Source organism: Podarcis erhardii, assembly GCF_964252035.2.
Source record: "Podarcis erhardii genome assembly, chromosome: 7".
Taxonomy (NCBI): Eukaryota; Metazoa; Chordata; class Lepidosauria; order Squamata; family Lacertidae; genus Podarcis; species Podarcis erhardii.
Genome location: NC_138511.1, coordinates 11,860,170 through 11,878,581, shown reverse-complemented (window position 1 = coordinate 11,878,581; position 18,412 = coordinate 11,860,170). Strand labels below are relative to the sequence as shown.

Here is an 18,412-nt window from a genome sequence, read left to right as displayed (position 1 = left end):
GCAGCTCCTCCACTCGCTAGGGCACCACTGAGAGGCCGGCGCTCTGGTGCAACGAACCACTAACAGCAATGGGAAAGACGGCTCTGGTTACCAGAACATAGACAATAGGCTGTCCCTGTCTGGATAGGGGCACAGCTGGGCCACCAGCCTTCGCACTCTATGCCACCGAAACCACCTGAGCCTCAAGTGACAGCCATGACTCCAGAAGGACCTCCAAGCTACGGAGCTGCTCCTTCAGAGGAAGTGTAACCCCATCAAGAGCAGGCAACCTCCCATCTATTTGGTCTAGGAAACCACCCAATAACAGTGCCTCTGTCTTATCTGGACTGAGCTTCAGTTTGTTGGCTCTCATCCAGCCCAATACTGAGGCAAGGCAATGGTCCAGCACTTCCACTGCCTCACATGCAGCTGTAAAAGAGGAGAAGAGGTGAGGGCCGTCAACATACTACTGACAATGGACTCCAAACGTCTGGATCCCTCCACTCAGCAGTTTCATGCAGATGCTAAACAGCAGGGGAGATAAAAATGAGACCCTGAGAAGCCCCTCATTGAAGGCTCTATGGGACTGAAAAGCACTCCCCAACAGTGGCGTTGCAAGGGGGGGTGCACCCTGGGTGCCATGTCTGGGGGGGGGGGACAAGAAGGCACCCCGTGGGAGCTCAGGGCTGCGTGAGCATCCACTGCGCTGCAGCAGCCGTGAGCAGAGGATCCTAGTGCCAGCGGCAAACCACAATGTATAGTGCGTGCGTGTCGTCGCACGCATGCGCTGTACATAATGACGTCACACACGGACAGCGGTGGGATCCTTCTGTCGCCACTACAGCCGCATGTAGAGGTTCCTCCGTTCGTGGGCGTAGCGGCGACAGAAGAATCCCAGCACTGTCCGTACGGCACTGGAGCGGCGCCAGCCGCGAACTGCTATCTACAGCGCATGTGCGGCGTCGCTACGTAGCAACGCCCTGCCCCGGGTATCACAACGCCTTCGTTCACCCCTGCTCCCCAAGCATCACCCTCTGGGAATGACCAACTTCGTAGGAAAAGAACCACTGTAAAGCAGTGCCAGCCACCCCAGCTGAGATTGTTGCTCCAGGACACCATGGTTAATTATATCAAAAGCCACTCAGAGGTTGAGGAGAATTAACAGGGACACATTTCCCCTGTCTCTCTCCCGATGGAGGTCATCATACAGGGCGACCAAAGCAGCTTCTGTGCCCAAACCGGGCCTAAAACCCCGATTGAAATGCAGCTAGAAAATCCATTTCTTCCAACAGCACCCAGATCCTGGCCAAACCAGGCTCCTTCTGTGATGGAACTCCTGTTTGGGGACTTCCCTGGCTTTTTGCTGGCCCATGCAGGACCAGTCTGGATAGTTGGCCTTGGTGAAGACTTAACATTTTCATCCCCCAAAAAGTTTTTTATTTGAGTTCCTACTGAAATGAGGCTGCATTTTAATGTTTTAATGTTGTATTTTAATCTTGTTTTTAAGTTGTATTTCAATCGATTTTTTTTATACTGGTGTTAGCCGCCCTGAGCCCAGTCTTGGCTGGGGAGGGCGGGGTATAAATGAAATTATTATTATTATTATTATTATTATTATTATTATTATTATTATTAGAACCTTGCCCAAGAAGGGGAGCATGGAAAAATAAACTTCAGACTCCCCTGTATCACACAACTCCATGGGGCCAAGCGTGACACGGTGGGGTCTCAAGGCACCCCCAGTGGTGTGTGCGTGTCATTTTGGGTGGACGAAATCTGCTTGCCCAAAAGTTGTTTGTTACTCAAGACTGCATACGAACAAAATTGTGTTTATGAGGAGAAATTCACATTAATATGCTGATGAATTGTTCTGGAAGTTGTTGTTTTTTAAGGCATTCGCAAACTGTTGTGGAAAAATGGAGAACAGGGCTGTATGCTTGGGGGAAACGAGAAACCAGTGAACTAAACATGGGAGCTAATAACAGATGGATCCACCCTCTGATTTGCTTGGGGGGTGGAAATTATGAGGAAGACAGCCAGCTTAGTCCCAACCCTCACCCCACAATGCAGGATCTAGGGTTGCTATATGTCCAGAACTTTGCAGACATTGCTGGGATTACAGGTGGAATTAGCGTAAATGTCCAGGAAAATTCAGAGGTATGGCAACTCATGTCGGGAGTGTAGATTTTGCCAAATTCCCTTTCAAATAGCTCAGAAACTTCTCTCTTTTTTATTGGAGATCTTGCAGAAAACAAGCTCCACAACTTTGCGCAAAACTTTAAAAAAAGCTCTACAGCTTTGGCCCCAAAAAGCTCAAACATGCAACCCTACTTCACACACCCATAACCAGGTTAAAGGATGCACACACCATATCTAGGCTTAAGAAGAAAGATTCCCATGACTAGAGGGGCAGGAGGACATTCAATTCAGTTCTCGTTTAAAGGCAGACCTCCCTAAATTGCACTGTCCAAAAGAATGCATGAAATTTCCGTATCTCTGAATTTTGTAATGTGCTTCTCCAGCTGGTGTGTACTCCCCCCCCCAAAAAAAGCCCCAGCATGCACTGATGTGAAGTGTGCATAAAGATGCACATCTTAGTGATTATTTGTAGAGGAGTCGCTTTGGAAAAAATGTGTACAGTCAAACGTCGATTGTCGAACGTAATCCGTTCTGAAAGCCCTTTCGGCTTCCGAAATGTTCAGCAACTGAGACGCAGCTTCTGATTGGTTTCAGGAGCTTCCTGCACTCAAGCGGAAGCCGCGTCGGACATCCGGCTTCCAAAAATGTTCGAAAACCGGAGCATTTACTTCTAGGTTTTCGGCGTCTGGGAGCCGAAACTTTCCAAAATGGAGGCATTCAGGAGCCAAGGTTTGACTGTATACTGTATTGGGGAAAGTGGCATGTATATTAGGTGTATATTAATAATAATAATAATAAATTTTATTTATACTCCGCCCTCCCTGGCCAGAGCCAGACTCAGGGCAGCTAACAACAGTAAAATTACAGTAAAAACATAAGGGGGGGGGGAATCAATTTAAAATACAGGTTAAAATGCAATTTAAAATCCAACCTCATCAAAACCATAAGGGGAGGGAAACATAAGGGTCAGACTGAGTCCAAACCAAAGGCCAGGCGGAACAGCTCTGTCCTGTAGGCCCTGTGGAAAGATGTCAAGTCCCGCAGGGCCCTTGTCTCTTGTGATTGCACCAAGTCGGGGCCAGTACTGAAAAGGCCCTGGCCCTAGTTGAGAGCAATCTAACTACCTTGGGACCTCCAAGGTGTTGTCATTTGTGGACCTTAAGGTCATCCACGGGGCATACCAGGAGAGGCGGTCCCGTAGTTATGTGGGTCCTAGGCTGCATATATTAGTGTATATGGGGGGGGATGTGTATTAGGATGGATTTTAATTTGGACTTTTTTTTCTAACCGATGTGGAAGTGTGGAGACCTGGACTTGACTGGAGAAATGAGAAGCCGAAATTGGCAAGTGTTTCCCAGCCCAGCCCAGCCCAGCCCCTCTCTCTTTTTACTTTTATTTTTAAATCGATAATCACTGGAAGAAGCCCTTGGAGGCATCAGCGCGTGGCCAGCAGGAGTGAAGGGGTGAAGTGCCAAAGGGGTGAAGGAGTGACAGAGGGCAGCCTGCATAATTCTTGCATGCAAGAGCACACACACACACGCTTTAACATTTTAATTACATTGCATTGATCGGGAGAGTGCACTGTGAGCCATCCACGTGCCTTTCCCAGGTCTCCTGCTCGCTCTCGTTCATCACTGATCTGGCTCCAGAAGGACACAGAAGGAATCCCGACATGTTTCAGCTGTGATCACTGCAGCTGAGTCACAGCCCAACCCAATCCAGGTTGACTTAGAAGTAAGCCTCGTGCTATACAGCCGTATGCATAGGGGCTGCAGCCTTAACTTTGAGCACGGGAGAATCGGGGCCTGCCCAAGACATTTTGCTGACTGAGACAAAAAGGGCAGCATTTCCAGGAAAGCATTGTTTAATGTCTGGATAAGATATAAAGACTTACTGGAAAATAAAACCCCAAGTTGGTTGTCACCAATGGAAGCAAAGGCTTTGAAAAGACTCAATATGGAGGCCAAATGGCCGAAATATTGGGAGATATTAGAACAAGAAGGAGACAAACTGAAATTGCAGAGTTTTGAGAAATTAAAAGATAAAGTGCGAGACTGGCTTCATTATTATCAAATAAGAGAGGCCTACAATTTGGATAAAAAAATTGGCTTCCAGGTGGAAAAATCAAAATTGGAAACAGAACTGTTAGACCCCAAAACTAAGATACTTTCAAGAATGTATAACTTGCTGTTAAAATGGAATACTCAGGATGAAACGGTTAAATCAGCTATGATTAAATGGGCACAAGATATTGGTCATAATATTATGTTTGCTGACTGGGAACAGTTGTGGACCACCGGTATGAAATTCACGGCATGCAATGCCTTAAGAGAGAATATTATGAAAATGATCTACACGTGGTACATGACACCAGTCAAGCTTGCAAAAATATATCATTTGCCCAAGAACAAATGTTGGAAATGTAAAGAGAATGAAGGTACATTCTTTCACCTTTGGTGGACGTGCCCAAAGATTAAGGCTTTCTGGGAGAAGTATACCTTCTTGAAGAAACCAGAGGCCTTTCTCCTGGGCATGGTCGGCCAATTGGTGCCAAAAAAGGATAGAACTTTCTTTATGTATGCAACAACGGCAGCAAGAATACTTATTGCAAAGTATTGGAAGACACAAGATCTACCCACTCTGGAAGAGTGGCAGATGAAGGTGATGGACTATATGGAATTAGCGGAAATGACTGGCAGAATCCGAGACCTGGGAGAAGAGTTGGTGGAAGAAGATTGGAAGAACTTTAAAGACTACCTGCAGAAACACTGTAAAATTAATGAATGTTAAAATGATGTTGGATTGAAAATAAGTGGCATTAGCAACAAAGTTAAAAAGAGTATGCAAAAATGAATTGATAATGGGTGAAAACATAGAGTTATAATATGTTAAGATATAGAGTTAAGATCAATGAAAGAGGGCAAGGATTTGCTGATTTGATTATATTAATGGGAATACAAAAAGGGGAGGTGTGAGGAGGTCAAAGAAACAAGCTAATGAGTTTAAAGTTATAAAAAAAAATGGATTTGTTTTAACTTTCTTTTTTCTATTTTTCTTGTTTTCTGTATTTTGTATTTTTGTCTGAGAGTTTTTTCGTTTTTTGTTTTACTATGTATTTTTGTATTTATGACTTTGTAAAATCTTAATAAATATTATTATAAAAAAAGAGAGAGACAAAAAGGGGAGCATTTCACTATCCTCCCCACTCCCAATTCCACAGGCAGAATCCAACCGGATGGACAGTTGAATTTTAGGGCAGCCCTGGGAATGGGGGCGAGATTCTCCACCATCCCTGAAGGCAGCATGGGGAAAGAGGACTCCCCCCCAACATTGTGCTCTGTGAGAAAGGGCCTCTGGCTCCTCTCATATCTTAAATGATAAGGTAAAGGACCCCTGGACAGTTAAGTCCAATCAAAGGCGACTATGGGGTTGCAGCGCTCAGTTCGCTTTCAGACCGAGGGAGCCGGCGTTTGTCCACAGACAGCTTTCCAGGTCATGTGGCCAGCAGGACTAAACTGCTTCTGGCGCAACAGAACACCATGGTGGAAACCTGAGCACATGGAAATGCCATTTACCTTCCCGCCGCAGCGGTGCCTATTTATCTACTTGCACTGGTGTACTTTCGAATTGCTAGGTGGGCAGAAGCAGGGACCGAGCAACAGGAGCTCATCCCATCGCGGGGATTCGAACCGCTGATTCAAACCTTCTGGTCGGCAAGCCCAAGAGACTCAGTGGTTTTTAGACCACAGCACCACCAGCATCCCTATTCCACTGAGAAGAGAATTATAATGGGATATAGAACTCTCAGCACAATATTTAGTTTAGTTGGAATCTCTTTTACAGTGGTACCTCGGGTTAAGTATTTAATTCGTTCTGGAGGTCCGTTCTTAACCTGAAACTGTTCTTAACTTGAAGCACCACTTTAGCTAATGGGGCCTCTTGCTGCCGCCGCGCTACCAGAGCCCGATTTCTGTTCTTATCCTGAAGCAAAGTTCTTAACCTGAAGCACTATTTCTGGGTTAGCGGAGTCTGTAACCTGAAGCGTATGTAACCCGAGGTACCACTGTATTGTCCTTTTAATCTATTGGTTTGAGTCCTATCCTGTCGAGCAGCAGAAAACAAGCTCTTCCACGGGACAGCCCTTCCTATTACCAAGTTCAATGAAACATGCAATAGCATAGCTGCGTGATTGCCCGTCAAGGGGATGGGATTACAAAGATAATTCCAGCATCAAGTATAAAAGTCGAGACCATCTGAAAATCAGCACAGGTGTTGGGCCTAAGGACAGAGAAATCTGGTGTATCTAAAGCCTTGAAATAACCTCATCCTGCTCCTTGACATGCAAAAGAAGGGAGGTTTAGCTCCGTGAAGGGTATACACTGTGGGGAAACTGCTGCTGGTTTCTCACCAGAGCCAGTGCAACCCACAGTATGAGGGATATGAAGGTATTAAGTGAGTTATAGTATCAATTGGCTGCATGCACACACCATTCAACAACTAAGAACACGGCTTGCCCCAAACAATTCCCAGAACTGTAGCTCACCCCTCACAGGCTTACAATTCCTAAATGCAGTGCCCAGGATTCTTTGTGGGAAGCTATGCACTTTAAGGGACGCGGGTGGTGCTGTGGGTTAAACCACGGAGCCTAGGGCTTGCCAATCAGAAGGTTGGCGGTTTCAATCCCCACGACGGGGTGAGCTCCCGTTGCTCGGTCCCTGCTCCTGCCAACCTAGCAGTTCGAAAGCACGTCAAAGTGCAAGTAGATAAATAGGTACCACTCCAGCGGGAAGGTAAACGGCGTTTCCATGCGCTGCTCTGGTTCGCCAGAAGCGGCTTAGTCATGCTGGCCACATGACCCGGAAGCTGTACGCCGGCTCCCTCGGCCAATAAAGCGAGATGAGCGCCGCAACACCGGAGTCGGCCATGACTGGACCTAATGGTCAGGGGTCCCTTTACCTTTACCTATGCGCTTTAAGGCTATAAGACAGGGCACGGGTGGATGACAGAGCAGAAATGTTATATCAAGTCCAGGCAGCTAGTTATACATTTGCGAGCTGAGATATAATATCAAGGGGTCTTGTGGCTGCGGTGTGATGAGATCAGGAAGGCAAGGGACGCTGGCAAAACTGCAAGGTACAGATAAGCCTGAACATATTGGCAAAGGAGTCTACAGTAAAAGCCTGTTTTTAAAACCCTGTAATCACACGGCATCATCAGGCAACTCCTGGCTTGCTAATAACCTTCCCTGCCCCCTGGCCTGATTTACCAAGTAAAGCCTATGCTGCCTCGGAATCATATAGCACAGCTTAGTTCAGGTGGTTAGAGCATGGTGCTGATAATGCAAAGGTTGTGGGTTCGATCCCCGTATGGGTCAGCTGCAAGTTCCTGCATTGCAGGGGGTTAGACCAGATCAGGGGTTGGCAAACTACCGTCCAGGGGCCAGATGCGGCCCACCAGGCTTGTAAATCCGGCCCGCAGACCCTGCCGCCCACTCAGTCAGTCCCTGCACTGAGCTAAACCGGCGCAGCACGGCGTTTCCTTGAAAAGAAGCTGCGGATGCCTTGCTGTGCAGGGACTGACTTCTGCAATGCTGGCATGGCTTCGGATTGGCTGCAGGAAACCGCAGGTGCAACTGGGCAGCTAAACCCGCGCACTGAGGTAAACCCAGCGCGGCCATGGATGGAGAGGCCGGAGGGCAGGCAGTGGCTCTGAGCATCATGACGGGCACATCGTGGGGCTTCAGCCGGAGCTTGGCGTGCCTGCTGGCCCCACACCTGGTGCCCAGCTCGGTGCTGCTGCTGGAGGCGTGCTCGGCGGCCGTGCTGGAGCAACTGCAGGGTGAGCTGCGTGCCACCTGCCCGGCACTCTGCGTGCACGGCCTGCCCACCAACCTGGCCTTGGACGACGGGCCGCAGCGCATGGTGCAGGGCGCCTGGGAGCTCTGCGGGGATGGGCCAATGGAGCAGCTGCTGCTCATCAACAATGCCGGTGAGCGGGCAGCGCCGAGATGCACTCCTGAGCGCGTGCAGAGTACATTCCTCCAGAGGCAGCTGTGGGACCAGCTTGCAGGGTATTTATATTTTTCATAATATAGTCCGGCCCCCCACAAGGTCTGGGGGCAGTGGACCAGTCCCCTGCTGAAAAAGTTTGCTGACCCCTGGACTAGATGGTCTTCAGGGTCCCTTCCGACTCTGCAATTCTAAGATCTCTTACTTGCTTTGAGTGCTAGACGATATTAGAAGGGGACGCATGTGTACACTGAAATGATTTTAACATATCAGGGAAGGATCAGAGCTGCGTGGCAGAGGGCCCTGGCCTGCAGGCAGGAATATCTTACGTTCAGTTCCCCAATGCCATCTCCAGGCTGGGAGAGACCCCTGAATCTGAACCCCCAGGGTGCTGCTGCCAGTCAGTGTAGGCAACCCTGAGCTAGATGGACCCTCTGCTCTGACTTGGAATAAGAGCAGCTTCCTATGTCCCTACAGGCGGGTTGCAGCGACAAAGGAAAGAGCGAATTTAAGCACTTGGGAACTGCATTCCATACCTGACATCTCCTGGGTTTATAAGGCTAGTGGCAACCGCCAGATGAAACACACTCCCTCAGACCCTCCAGTTCCAAAGGTCTTATAAGATTTGGGGAAAGGGAGAATTAGCCATGAATAACCTGATGGGCCAACAGAGGCGGCTGCCTCATTCTGCCTGCTTTCTTTTGTGACTTTGAATTTATTATGTGTTTGCTAAATTGCTGGGTTCCCCCTCCCCCCATTTGATTTGTAAATGGGCTTCTCCCCCTGCCTCTCCCCTGCCCCCCCCCATCCCGCCACCACCAATTCTTCGGTCTTGCCCACACACCACATCTAAGGAAGGCTGTGGGGGCTGTGGTTATAATTATTCTGTGCTTTCCAGCAACTGGGATTCAGAGGCATTCCTGAACACAGCTATGGAGGCAGAACAAAGCCATCCCGACTAGTAGGCAGCTATAGCCCTCTCCTCCCTGGACATTTGCCCAATCTTCTTTTAAAGCCATCCACCTTGGCGGTCATTACTGTCTCCTGCAGCAGTGAGTTCCATTGTTCAACTATGTGCTGAGTGAAAGACTCTTTTGCATCCTGAATTCCATTGGAGTTCTTTAGTGTCAAGGAGACAGAGAGGGAAACTTTGCTCCCTTCACTTTCTCCATGCCGTCCTGAATTTTATACACTTCTGTTGTGCCCCCTCTTGCTTGCCTTTTAATAGCATCTTAGAGTTGTAAGGGCTCCCCAACGGTCATCTAGTCCAGTGTTTCCCAACCTTGGGTCTCCAGCTGTTTTCGGACTACAATTCCCATCAACCCTGACCACTGGTCTTGCTAGCTAGGGATGATGGGAGTTGTAGTTCAAAAACAGCTGGCGACCCAAGGTTGGGAAACACTGAATTTCTAGTCCAACCCCTGCAATGCAGGAACTTCAGCTCAAGCATCCATGACAGACGGCTAAACTGAAATGTTTGAGGATGTTCTTCACTGTTGTGAGTCCCTCATTTATTTATTTTCAGTTTGGGGGCTATTTTTCACCTTGTTTCATGTTCACAGCAACCTTTACTCTTTCGTTTCGCATTGCTTCTGTTTCTTGAATCTCACGCCTCTCTTCCTCTCGCAGCGAGACCTGGGTTCAAGTCTTGCTGCCTGGTCTGGGTTATAAGGTCACCTGACAGAGCCCCATGCAAGGAAACTCCTGCAAAGAATGGGGAGTCCCCCCAAAAAAACCCAACCCCAAACAGCTGAGGCAATGAAATTGCCACCATGAAGGAGACGGTACCTTTGCAAAAACTTTTCAGTCGTTCTTGGAAACCACATTGCTGGGTGTAGGTGCTATTGAAAGCCAAAAATGCAGTGCAGGAATATTGTGGAAGGCAATGTCTGGTGCAGGAATAAATTTCCTAATGCATCGCAGATGGGGAGGGGGAGGGGGAACGGTTGCTGACTTTGGGGGAATGGTGGAGGGAGGAAACTGCCTTTCCTAGCTGGACGCAAATGACCTGTTGGAGGAACTGAAGAAGCAGCCACCATGCCAGAAACCTCTCTGCCCCACAGAGGCGCTTGGGGAGAAAGGGGGTGGGGGCAAGGAGGCTGCGGCCCAGCGACAGACCCCCAGCTTTGCACACCCCCGGTTCAATCCTAAAAGGCATCTCCAGTTAGGGCTGAGAGGGACCATTGCCCGAGAGCCGCTGCCAGCCAGTGCAGACGACACTGAACCCGCACCAGGCAGCTCCCTGTGCTCCTCTTCAAATTCCTCTGGAACCATGAGGACTAGAATCTTTTAGAAGGAGCATAGCCCACTGGGAGAGCACCAGCGTCGCAGGAAGGAGGTCCCAGGCGCAAAAAAGGCGTCTCCACCTGAAGTAGACCGTGGGAAGGAATACTCTCCACCGGACCCCCTGCAGCCCAGCAGAGCAAAGACCCCCGGGGAGCGGGGCTGGCTGGGCTCATCCGAAGCTCCCTTCAATCCACAGTAAGAGCTCCGGCTGTGTTCTGATCTCCCTTAAAGCTGCCTCCTTGTAATTTATTCCTTTTTGCCAACCCGCCCCCTCCGCGCTGCAGCCCCCCCCCCAAGTGTTGCCCCCAGCCCTTTGCTCTTGCTTTCGGATCCGTTTCAGAAACTCCCATCCCGGCTGGCAGCAAGAGGAAGCTGAAGGGGGGCTTGGCCACCCCCGTTGCCCACCTGTCTCCCCCCGAGGACCACCCCTCGGGGGGGAGCGAAAGAGCATCTCTCTCGCCTCCCCTTCCCCTCATCTCCCGGCGCGCTGAAACCAGGGAGTCCGCAGCTAAGGCACTCTGCACATGGGCAGGGGGTGTGTGGTCCGGGAAAGGAGCTCGGGAGAGGAGCAGCTCTGCTGGTTCCCGAGAAAGAGAGAGAGAAAGAGAGAAAGAGAGAAAGAGAGAAAGAGAGAAAGAGAGAAAGAAAGAAAGAAAGAAAGAAAGAAAGAAAGAAAGAAAGAAGAGGAAGGGGAAGAGGAAGGGGGGAGAGGGAGAGAGAGAAGAGGAAGAGAGAGAGAAAAGCGTCCCCTTGTCAGGAGGAGGAATAAGGGGGCCGGAGGAGGGGGGATTCCCGGGGGGGGGGCTGTCCCCATAGCCTCACCTCCAGCTCTGATGCGCGTCGCCTCCTCCGCCAGCCGCTGCCCTCGTTCACTGCGCCGGCACCATCTGCCTGCAGCGCGGGCATCGCCGGAGGGCCCCGCGGGCCTTTTTAAAGGGGCAGAGGGAGGGAGGGGGACAGGGAGTGTCAGTCACTGGACCCCCCCCCCTCCCTCGGCTGGGAAGGGAAAGGGACTGGCTGCTGCCCCATGGCAAGAGCCAGGCGGGATTCTGCTGCCCTCTGCCGGGCGGGAACGGAAAGACAGCTCCCTTCCTCTGCCTCCAGCGGGGCTGAGCGTCGGAGCAGCTGCTTGGCATTCAGAAGGCGCCGAGCTCAGACCCCAAAGGCAGCGTCCCCAGGCCCCGACAGAGTGTTGTTGCTGTTGGTGTTGGTGTTGGTCTTTTTTTAAGAATATTTTTTAATTAATTTTAACATATTACTTATCATACATACAACAAAACTTCGCTTCTTATACAATCTTTTTGGACTTCCATCAGCACCTCTGATGATCCACCATTCTTATCACTTCTTCTGCATTTCTTAAATTCATATTGCCTTTAATTATCTTAACTAACAATTCTCCTCTTTACCAATTTCCCCAAAACTTCTTGCAAACCTACAAACGTAATCTGATCGTCACAATTACTTTTCAAATAGTCCGTAAATTTACACCAGTCTTCTGTGAATCTCTGGTCCTGCTGGTTTCAAATTCTTCCTGTTAGCTTGTCTAATTCTGCATAGTCCATCAATTTCAGCTGTTGGTGTTTTTCCCCCCATCTTCATTTTAGATCTCGTTATGATTCGTGTGGGAATTGTCCTCTAGTCCAAACCCTCTCCTGGTATGCCCCGCGGAGGACCTTAAGGTCCACAAATGACAACACTTTGGAGGTCCCAAGTCGCAAGGTGGTTAGATTGGTCTCAACTAGGGCCAGGGCCTTTTCAGTACTGGCCCCGACTTGGTGGAACGCTCTGTCACAAGAGACTAGGGCCCTGCGGGACTTGACATCTTTCTGCAGGGCCTGCAAGACAGAGCTGTTCCGCCTGGCCTTTGGTTTGGACTCAGTCTGACCCTTATGTTTCCCTCCCCTTATGGTTTTGATGTATGGGCTACTATTAAAATGAGGCTGCATTTTAAACTATATTTTAACCTGTATTTTAAATTGGTTTATTTTTAATTTTATTTTTAATTGTAATTTTACTGGTGTTAGCTGCCCTGAGCCCAGCTCTGGCCGGGGAGGGCGAGGTATAAATAAAACATTATTATTATTATTATTATTATTATTATTATTATTATTATTATTAGCTAAACCCTCCCTGACTGGTAGGCCATTCAGCCTCTGCTTAAATACCTCCATGGAAGGAGACTCCACCAGCTCCCAGTAATTACATAATGTTTATTTATTGTTTGTGATTATCTTTGTTATATTGTAGTTGTGTATTTTTTTCTTCATGTTGCAAGCTGCCTTTGAGCACAGTCTGAACTGTGGCAGTGCAGCATACATGTAAAATTGTGTGTGTCTCTCATTATTTCAAAAGAGAGGGGCTGAGAAGTGATGTGCTGATATACAGAGGGTATATATTTATTATTTATTCACCTCATAAACATTTATGTGCACTACTTGACTGTAACAAACAAACCAACCTCAAAGTGCTTTACAAATAAAAGACAAAACGACAAAATTCTCAATACGAAAAACCAACAATAATTTGGTTTTGTCATTAAACTGACAAATACTGAACCATATTCCAAATGCACATTTGTTTAGCATGAATACAAAAAAAGCCATGACTATTTGATTCAATTTTAGTTCCCCACCTTTGATAAGTTAAATATAACAATACTCTTTTTAAAATATGATATACAGAGTGGTATCTCAATCACTGTACCACTTCTGATTTTGCCTATTTCATTCACAAACTAGTTAAATTGGGGGGGGGAGGGCAGCTCTACAGGATTGGTGGGTGTGCCCCTAATCACAGATAACCTGAAAAAGCACTTTGTGGGCATCAAAAACTTGAGAGGTGCATTCATGGCATAAAACAGATTGTAACCAGTCCAGCAGAATGCATTTTATATCTACAAAGAGGACCAGACAGAGAATTCCATGTCATCTTTATCTGAAACAATTATATCCCAGCCTTTTCCATATATATATATTTTTAAGTTCAAAGCATAACCAAGCAGCATAACTAATGAATCAAAAAGCTGGGATCAAACATTAAGGTAGATAAACCTTAAGCAAAACAGCAACTGAGTAACTAATTAACAGAGAACCTTCACAGCTTGCTCCCTGCTGGCAAGAAGGCACAAGGAATTTTAGTTCTGAAGAAAACAGCAGCAGCTTCTCATGGTGAGAAAAATATAATAATCAGCAGGGCTGCTGAGACATTAGCCGATTCCTCCGTTGTTTGACTTTAAAAGATTTCCAACAGTTCACCGGGCAGCAGTTTAAAAATATATTTTTTTATGTGAGGAATTCTAAAAACTGCAGATGTCAAGGGCCAACACACACAACACAGCACAGCACAGCACAGCACAGCACAGCACAGCACAGCACAACACAACACAACACAACACAGCTTCTGCTAGGCTCTCTCTCTCTCTCTCTTGCAGTTCCAAGCATTGGCCAGCAGGCTGCAGTGTTGGCAAATAAACGTTCCCCCACCTCCTAGCGCTGTCAGTCTCTTCTCTCAGAGGGCAGCGCTGTGGCTGCAAAAGAAATATTTTTTAAAATGGGGGGGAGTTGGCTGAGGTGCTATGATAATATAAGAACAGCCCTTCTGGATCAGGCCAGTTGCCTATCCAGTCCAGCATCTTCACAGATCCAGGGGTGTGGTGGAGGGGACTACAACAGCAACCGCCAGCTGTTCATCCCTGCCCCATGGCCTCTCCTGGGTCCCCTAAAGTGCTCTTTTAGGTGCGTTCATCACCAGTGTTGAACGGTGCCTTTCTCCATTTCCCTCAGGCAGCAAAATATATTGGGCTGGCCCCATCCCAGAGCAGAACCAGAGTGGTACTTGCAAACAGCTCTGGATTACTCGTGCCAGTGAGCCAAGCTGCATGCAAGGCCTGAAACGCGCACCCATGTCTAGTGGGTGTGAAAATATACAGGGATGTCATTTTAAAACTCCCTGGGCTGCTTCCAGAACCACCCTTGAAAAGACAGGGCAAGCCGCTTCTGCTTGGAAAGCCCAAAGCCCATCTCCTGATCTGCCCTGCACCTAGAAATCTCCAATGAGCGACATTTTCTTGCTCCAGATCTGCCCTCCAAAGGTTTTGGACTACAATTCCCATCAGCCTCAGCCAGTACGGTGCAAAGGACCACCAGAGGCAGCCCTGCTGTACCTTGTTTTCTACCTATTTGGGTGCGGATTTGGGGTGCGGGGAGCATTCCATAGGGGTTGCCGAGAGAGATTTGGGGAGAAAACAGCTGGAGTTGGGTGCGGCGGCTGCTGCAAAAGACCCTTGAAAATGCCCCCAAATACTTCTAATAACAGTTGCCCTTTTATCCACAGAACAACCCTGGGAGGTAGGCTAGGCTGAAAGACAGTAACTGGCCCAAGGCCACCCAGTGAACTCTCTGGCTGAATAGGAATTCGAACCTGGCTCTCCCAGGTCCTACTGCAACATTCTTATGCACAGCACCAGACTGGGCTGGGCTGTAGCTAATCAGTTGAGGTGCACTCTGCACATGACTAGAGGCCCTCTTTCCTTCTTTTTTCACAAGTTCCACGATTGTGTTCTGACACTTAAAAAAAAAAAGTGGTGTGGAATTAAACCTTGGCGCAAATAAACTCCTTTCTCTCTCCCCCTCCCTCGCTGCTCTAAATCTGGATCTCCCAGCTGTCCGGGCAGCTTTTAAAGTCGCCCTGTTGTTAACCTTGAAGGGGCTTGCAGAAGGAGGTTTGAAAATGGTCCTGTGGGGGCAGGACGGTTGGGTGGGTGGCTAAATATTTGTGAACCTGGGACTTCTGCAGACGCAAGACCGTTCTGCTTGGACGTCCACCAACTCATCTTGAACTTGTGTCAAAGTTCAATTTTCTGCGACAAAAATACTGTGGCTTCCCTGCTGTTCCTCAATTGTTGTTCAGATTGGTCCTTCCTTTAAACCGGAGAGGGGTAATGTCGCTCATAATGATGGTGGTCTGGTTTTGATTACAGCAGGAGAGAGGTGGAAAGAGAAAGAGAGAAGGAAACTGGGTGGAGGAAGGGCTGGGATTTGCTCAAAGCTTCTCTGCTCTCCTGCAAATCCTTGCAGATTCTGGGACTCCCTGAGCTGATAAGTGCAACCGGGTCTTTATTGCCTCAATTTTCCTCCCCAGAGCAGACTTCTCTGATGTGATGCCCTCCAGATGTTTTGGTCTACATCTCCCACCAGTCCATAAGAAAAGCATTGCAGAATAATAATAATAATAATAATAATAATAATAATAATAATAATAATAATAATTTATTTATACCCCGCCCATCTGGCTGGGTTTCCCCAGCCACTCTGGGCAGCTTCCAACAAAACACTAAAATACAATAACCTATTAAACATTAAAAGCTTCCCTAAACAGATGTCTTCTAAAAGTTTGGTAGTTATTTTTATTTTAGTTAGTTTGGTAGTTATTTTTCTCTTTGACATCTGGTGGGAGGGCGTTCCACAGGGCGGGTGCCACTACTGAGAAGGCCCTCAGCCTGGTTTCTTGTAACTTGGCTTCTCGCAGCGAGGGAACCGCCAGAAGGCTCTCGGAGCTGGACCTCAGTCTGGGCAGAACGATGGGGGTGGAGACACTCCTTCAGGTATACTGGACCGAGGATCAGGCCAAAGGGGGCCCATTGGGTCCAGCATCCTATTCTCACAGGGGCCAACCAGAAACCTGAAAACAGGACCTGAGCAAAAGACCAACTCTCCCCTCCTAAAGTTTCCAGCCACTGGAATTCAGAAGTATCGCTGCCTCCTCCTCTTAGGAGTTTAAAACATCTGGAGGGCATCTTTGGGCTGGCTGCCTGTCGTCCTCCTCTCTCTAGTCTATCTCTCGTTCCCCCAGCCCAACCTCTTCCCAAAATCTCAGACAGGCTCCCCGCTGGCCACAGGCCATGAGGGAAGTCCTGGCTTCCACCGAACCATCACAAGCCCACCTTGACTCCACAGTCAGTATTAATATTGACATTCGCAAGCCAACCAAGTCATTAAACTGTTTGCACGTCTTGTGTCAACCAGTTTTAAAACCCAAGGGTTATTTTTAGGACGAGCTGGAGATGCCTACGAATTGCGGTGGGGTGGGGAAGCAGTGGTACAGTCCCACCAAGAATATCTCCTAGGCAGGCTTGCCCCACCAAAAGAAAGGGGGTGTTGTGCCCGTGTAGATTTCCTGACCCACTCTTTTGCTTCGGTGTCAGATTTGCACAGAAGTTGTTGCTCGTGGCGGATCGAACAGCAGGTTTCATTTCGGGGGTTTTTATTATTTAAAAAACCTGGTATATTAACATCGACAAAAGGTGCAAAAATAGCAAAAAGGAAAACAAAGCGTCAAAAAATTAAAGCACAAAATGTCACAGCTCAGAAGGACAAAAGTACAAGATCCAGGGCAGCTCCAAAGGGATATTAAAAGTATTCACTCATACAAAGGCTCCCTTGGCAAATAATGAAGATTTGTAAAAATATAAGTATTTTCCACCTGTGAGTTCTGTCATGATTGAGAACGAAGGTTCCATATACAGTGGTACCTCAGGTTAAGTACTGTACTTAATTCGTTCCGGAGGTCCGTTCTTAACCTGAAACTGTTCTTAACCTGAAGCACCACTTTAGCTAATGGGGCCTCCCACTGCCGCCACACAATTTCTGTTCTCATCCTGAGGTAAAGTTCTTAACCCGAGGTAATATTTCTGGATTAGTGGAGTCTGTAACCTGAAGCTTATGTTACCTACTGTAGTCTTAAATGAGCCAGACATTTGCAGATACTGGTGGCAGGGAGCAATGGTCTCAGTATTTGTATAAGAAATAAAATCATAAATTTCACAAATTATCATAAATTTTTTTGGGGGGGAGAGACTATCAGGGTAACTGTGGGCAAAGGTCCTGGCAGGTCTGCTCTGCGTTCAAAGAGGTTTGGTACCACAATGCCTGTTGCTATCTGTAACGGAAAGAGAACAATTTCCATTCTGCAAACAGAACAGGCTTAGACTGATTTGATTACCGGAGAAACCAGAAACCACCAAGTGGGGGGGGGTTCCAGGAGGAAGCAAAAGGGGAAAGAGGCAGAGTTGCATCTGTCTCTTCTCTGTAAATAAGGTGCATTGCGTCAACACCAAAAGCAATTGGCCATCGTGTTGCTAGGATCTCCCCCTCTTTGTTTTCCCCTTCACTTTATTCCAGTTTTATAATTATGGTTAAAATCACACACAAGGTTTTTTGTTTGTGTGCGGTTATTTTGCAACAAGAATAGAATCGTAGAATCATAGAGAGTTGGAAGGGATCCAAGGGTCAGCCCAACCCCTTCCAATATTATTATTATTATTATTATTATTATTATTATTATTATTATTATTAATATACTGCCCTATACCCAGAGGTCTCAGGGTGGTTCACAAAAAAGACCACAACATATAAATTCAAAATAAAAACAATAACCCAATAATAGAGGTAAAGGGACCCCTGACCATTAGGTCCAGTCGTGGCCGACTCTGGGGTTGCGGCGCTCGTCTCGCTTTACTGGCTAATGGAGCCAGCATATAGCAAGTGGCCAGCATGACTAAGCTGCTTCTGGCGAACCAGAGCAGCGCACGGGAACACTGTTTACCTTCCCGCCAGAGCGATACCTATTTATCTACTTGCACTTTCGACGTGCTTTCAAACTGCTGGGTTGGCAGGAGCAGGACTGAGCAACGGGAACTCACCCCGTTGCGGGGATTCGAACCCCCGACCTTCTGATCAGCAAGTCCTAGGCTCTGTGGTTTAACCCACAGCGCATGACTAATAGACAGGGATAATGATGTGAAATGGCATCCAGGGGCATCTGCAAAGCCGCAGGTGTTATCCACTCTGGGATTAAAACAGGGATGGGGAACATCTGCGTTCCTCCAGATGCAATTTTGGACTCTGACACTCGTCTGGCTCAACCAGCATGGCCAATGGGTGAGGGATAAGGATGGGAGTTGTAGTCCTAACATCTGGTGGGCCATATGTTCCTCCAGT

At 47.9% G+C, this 18,412-nt stretch overlaps 1 protein-coding gene across 1 annotated transcript in view; it reads right to left on the bottom strand.

The window, feature by feature from the left end:
* Positions 1 to 11,355, bottom strand: part of ALPL (alkaline phosphatase, biomineralization associated) — a 67,988-nt gene extending 56,633 nt beyond the window's left edge. The window contains exon 1 of the mRNA XM_081871075.1: positions 11,235 to 11,355. The gene's annotated coding sequence lies outside the window, so the exon portion shown is untranslated. The remainder of the gene's footprint in view (positions 1 to 11,234) is intronic.
* Between the last annotated feature and the right edge of the window lie 7,057 nt (positions 11,356 to 18,412).